General features: G+C 38.2%; 1 pseudogene; it reads left to right on the forward strand.

Moving 5' to 3' along the window:
- Positions 1-1234: 1234 nt before the first annotated feature.
- LOC141519336 (DNA-directed RNA polymerase II subunit RPB3-like) lies at positions 1235-3959 on the forward strand (annotated as a pseudogene).
- The last annotated feature ends 1785 nt before the right edge of the window (positions 3960-5744 follow it).

Below are 5744 nucleotides of genomic sequence, written 5' to 3' on the forward strand. Positions count from 1 at the left end.
AGGACCAGCCAGTAGGGGGGCACTGGTTGCTTTCTCTGGAATGCTTGGGGCCCTCAGCAACAGGGTCTGAGTTGACCTTGAACAAAGTGCTGAGCCCTGGGGGAGGGAGTTAATCTCTTTCTATAGAGTGAACTCTGTTGCCCCATCTTAGCCTGAAGGGGTAGGGGATTGTTTATTGTTTGTTCTGGTCAAAAGACTCTGCTGAAAGTATGAAGTCCAGGTCCCTGGGCCAGCTGGTTGTTCTCCAGACATGCTCTCTGTGCTGGAACTCATCCTTCCATAACTCCTCTCCCCCTGGCCAAAGACTCTGCAGCTAAAGTTGGATCTCACACCCACCACTCACCAAAGTCTCTACAACTGAGGCTGGCCCTCTGGCTTCCCCCAACTGCTGTCCCTGCACTGATCCTCTGCTCTCATCTCCCAGTTCACCCATGGTCCCCTGAGACAGACCTTCTTGGTAGGTGTTCTTCTCTTAGCTTCTCTTTCTGGATTTTGTTGATTGAATTTCTGTTAAGAGATTTGTCTCAAGTTATTTTTGAGGGGAAAAAGGAGCACTTATCACAGTGCCTGTCTTATCTCTGCCATCTTGGCCATAAGTCCCTGAGGAAGGTTTTAATGAAAGCAAAATATATTTTAAAAGAGGGGACTGAGAGAAAAGTGTAGGAAAAGTGAAGGAAAAATAGGAAAATATAGGATTGATGGGAGTACATAATTAGCAACCATAGCCATGAATGTGAATGGATAAACTCACCCATAAAAATGGAAAAGGATAGTTGTAAGAATCAGTAACTAGAATACAAAAATATGCTATTTACAAGAACCACACTTGAAATAAAAATATACATGCAAGTATTTTAAAATATGAGATTTAAGCAGAATCTATTTTACTCCAGCTGAAATTTAAAAAAAAAGGAACAGGGTTATCAATCTTGGTCTCTGACAAAGTAAAAGCAAAATAGAATTAGAGGAGATAAGTAACAAAACCTTATTTTAATAAAAGGCCCCTCTCATTTCTGTTTTTTTAAAAAATGTTTTTTAAAATATAAAAGTTCAGTTAGAGTACAGAATGTTATAGTTGCCTTTCATTTTTGAAGAGAACCAGTGACATCATTGTTTATGTCTTGATTCAAGTAAGAATTGGATTAAGTGAGGCAGTTGTACATAGTGTCAACCACACTCTCTCTTCTAAAGTAATTGAAGTAAAATAACAAGAAAAAAGTCAAGATGACCAGCAATGTCCCAGGATATAGTGAAAGATATTTTCAATATGACAGGTATTTCCAATATCTATCCAAGCTCTAAATGTTCCACAGCACCTGCTTCAACCACCTTTATGGTCTTAGAACAAGTTGTTCTCATCCATTCATTCCCCCAGAAGAAGTCTTGACCTGATTGATGTAGAGAACACCCTAACTTACTAATACAGTTGGGACACATCAGTTGTGCTGAACCCCCTTTAGCCCATCTACTGAGATAGGTTGGTTTTTTTTTTTGCAAGGCAATGGGTTTAAGTGATTTACCCAAGATCACACAGCTAGGAAATTAAGTGTCTGAGACCGGATTTGAACTCAGGTCCTCCTGACTCAAGGCTAGTGCTCTATTCACTATACCACCTAGCCATGCCATACTGAGATGGTTTCACAACAAATTATGATATATAAATATTATGAAACAATATTGTGCTGTAACATATGACTACTGCATATGTTATAGCTCCTTGGAGTCACAGATGAGAGTTAAATGCCAGGAGGTTGCCAAAGATGTATGAACAATCTTTAAAAGGCTTAAGCAAGTCCTTCTTGAACATCTCATACATCTCTAGCTGATGAATAGAGTAAGTGAAAAGGAATGCCATAAGATTAGGGTAGTCAGATTGAAGAAAGTCTTGAAAGCCAAGCTGAAGGAAATTACTGCATTTTTAGACAGAGAAATGATATGGTCATTGTAATGTTTTCTTCAGGAAATCTCATGACATATGCATTCATTCTGTTTATATTGCCTATATGCTTATAAATGTATATATATATATATATATAAAATGTATAAATGTATATATATATAATATGATATACATATATATATATATTTCACTCAGAAGCTCCTTGCAGCAACTATTTAAGTTTTTTCTTTGTATTCCTTTGTAATTATCTCATATAACTGTGTTGTTGAGTATAGCTAAGTCATTCACAATTGATCATTGTATCTTATTACTGTTACTGTATGCATTGTTCTTCTGGTTCTGCTCACTTCAATTTATATCAATTTATGCAAGTCTTTCCAGGTTTTTCTGGAATCATCCTGCTCAGCATTTCATAAAACATAACTATGTATCATCACAATCATATGCTACAACTTATTCAATCAATCTCCAATTGATAAAAATTCCTTCAATTTCCAATTATTAGTCACAACAAAAAGAGCTATGATTAATGTTTTTGTACAAATAGGTCCTTGTCCTTTGATATACCAACATAGTAGTATTGATGGTTCAAAAGTTATAGGGTGGCTAGGTGGCACAGTGGATAGAGCACTGGCCCTGGAGTCAGGAGTACCTGAGTTCAAATCCAGCCTCAGACACTTAGGAATTACCTAGCTGTGTGGCCTTGGGCAAGCCACTTAACCCCATTGCCTTGCAAAAACCTAAAGAAAAAGTTATGCACAGTTTTATAGCCCTTTGGGCATAGTTTCAAATTGCTCTCCAGAAAGGTTGAATCAGTTCTCTACCAATATTATATATCAGTTCTTTTGGTCATAGTAAAAAATGAAAGCAATGCTCATCAATTGGGTAATATCTGAACCAATTATGATATATAAATATTATGAAATAACATTGTGCTGTAAGAAATTATGAAGAAGATGGTTTCAGAGAAACTTTGGAAATCTTATATGAACTGATGAAGAGTGAAATTAGTTTAACTTGGAGAATATATGCAGACAGCATTATAAAGACAAACTACTTTGAAAGATTGATCAGTGTAATAACCAACCATGATTCCAGAAGACTCATGATGAAATAAACTACACACTTCCTGCACTTCCTGATAGAGACAGAATGAAGATAAAGAAGTTTTTTTGACATAGTCAATGTGGAAAAATTGTTTCTGCATGACTATGTTTTTTCTTGAGGATGAAGAGAGGGAACGCAAGAAGGCAAACTTTCGTTAAAAAAATATTTAAAAAAAAGAGCTGCCCCGGGGCCCTGAGGGCCTTCCCGCAGCCTTTGGCCTCTCCGCGGAAGGGGTTAGAGATGGGGGGGGTGGCAGATTAATCCCTCTTACAAGTGATGACACTGTAGACAAACTGCAATACTCCAGGGACTGTACATGTGAAGAATTTTGTCCAGAGTGCTCAGTGGAGTTTACACTTGATGTCCGTTGTAATGAAGACCAGACTTACCATGTCACATCTCGGGATCTTATTTCTAATATCCCCCGAGTCATTCCAGTGACATCCCAAAGTAGAGACAATGACCCCAATGACTATGTGGAACAGGATGACATCCTCATTGTCAAACTCCAGAAGGGCCAGGAGCTGAGACTATGAGCCTATGCTAAAAAGGACTTTGGCAAGGAGCATGCCAAATGGAACCCTGCAGCTGGAGTTGCCTTTGAGCATGACCTAGATAACGCCTTGAGGCATACAGTCTACCCAAAGCCTGAAGAATAGCCAAAGAGTGAATATTCTGAGATTGATGAGGATGAAGCTCAGGCTCCCTATGACCCCAATGACAAACCAGAGAGGTTCTACTACAATGTGGAGTCTTGTGGTTCTCTTCACCCTGAAATCATTGTCCTCTCTGCTTTGTCTGGTTTGAAGAAGAAGTTGAGTGACCTCCAGACCCAACTAACCCATGAGATCCAGAGTGATGTCCTGACTATAAACTAGGAGCAGTGATTTCTATCAGAAATGTGACTCAAGGATAATGGATGGACTTTGAGCCTGAACTTCTGAGTGCTTCTAGAAAGCAGACTAAAATTTGTTCAAAGTTCTGGCTAGCACAACTCATCTTCTAACACTTTTGCCAGTTTGGGATGTAATTAGCCCATGAAGATATCATGGGAAGGAGAAGTGGGAAGCTTTACTCCCCACAACTTGGTCTCCTTGAGTTTGTCTGTTCCTTTAATATGAACAGAAAAGAAAAAAACCTTTCCCCCCCGGAGAATCAGTAAAGATTTTGGAGGATGAGGTAAGTAGATATATCTATTAAGTCCTTATTATAAAAAACCTTAATGCTCTATTAGGCCTTAATACATTATCTCTACAACAGTGGGGAAAACATAGCAGGGAAACTTCTCTTCTTCATGATTATAGTGAGTTACTTTCAGTTGCTGGGGTTTGAACCTTTATTGAGTGGTGTTTTCTCCAAAGCTTGCTTTGGAGTGTTCCCTTCATTTCTTAGCAGATTCCAAGTTAGATCCACTGCCTTCTCAATCCTAAATTCCTAACTAGCTTGATTTCCAAGTTGAGAAAAGAAAATAAGCATCCTTCAATGTCTTCTTGACGAAGGTGGATTAGCCCTGACCTTACGCTATAGGCTCCAAAGGAAAATACTTCATCAGAGAGTGGTCGGGTGACAAATCAGAAAAAGCAAATCAGATAGTAAGGGTCCTTTATTGATGAGCAGGTTTTTAAAAAATTCATTTTTGGCAATAAACAGCACATCATTTTCAAAAAAATATTTAAAAAAAGAAAATTAAATGGACTACACAGAAGTTAATGATCCCATGAGACAAGAAATAATAAAACCATATGAAAACACTAAAAAATAGAAGAAAATATAAGATATTTTATCAGATAAATAACTAACCTGAAAAACAGATCTAGAAAAAACTATTATCAGCAGAATAGACAATAATGTCCCCAAAAAAACTTAAACAAGATTTACTCCAGATTTGATGAAATATAGATAATATAACAACTGTTTCTGGCAGTCATCAAGTCCACAGTCCAGAAAAGGTCATTTATGTGATTTTTGTGTCTAATTCCATTTATTTGGTCTAATTCCAAAATCATCTGCTCCTAGAATCCTACCTCAAAGGCAGTAACTTCTCACACATCACAAAGTACTCTCTCAGGTACTTATACAATCTTGTAAATTATAAGTTTATAAAATTTAGTCTGCCAAGAAAACCACAGGCAGGAATTCAAATTCAATAAATCTAGGACAAGGACTTCTGGATCAAAACCAAGATGGTGGCATGAAGCTACATACTCCCTGAGTTTTTCCCTATACAATGATACATGAAACCTTTATACAGACATTAAAGGGATAGATCCCTCCATAAAAAGAAAATATCAAAGTAAGTTTTCAATTGTAGATATCATGGAGGATCTTTAATGAAGGTCTGTCTCTTGGGGGGTGGAGGAGAGGGGAAGGGGAAGTAAAGCCCAGCTATGTGAGAGAGCAGGAAAGCCAGCAGGAGACTTTTAGTCACAGTGCAGTCCTGGACCTGGAAGCTAGAAAAACAACATAAGTCCTGGCAGCTGGATAGCAAGTCAGCAGGGAGGCTCCCAACCCCAAACAAAATGTGAACCCTGGGAACACTGGGGCAAAAGACAAGACTGGGTTAGTAAAAACCACTGCCTAGCAGAACATGAACATTAAGGAGGAAACAAACCTCTGCATAGGCAACATTTGGGCCAGGGATAAGTCAAGGATCAAACCCTAGCCCAAGCACAAAAAGCTCCCTATACCCCAGGAGCAGAGCTCAAAAATCAAAATAAGCAAAATGAACTAAAAAGTG

Source organism: Macrotis lagotis, chromosome 3 (assembly GCF_037893015.1).
Source record: "Macrotis lagotis isolate mMagLag1 chromosome 3, bilby.v1.9.chrom.fasta, whole genome shotgun sequence".
NCBI classification, from domain to species: domain Eukaryota; kingdom Metazoa; phylum Chordata; class Mammalia; order Peramelemorphia; family Peramelidae; genus Macrotis; species Macrotis lagotis.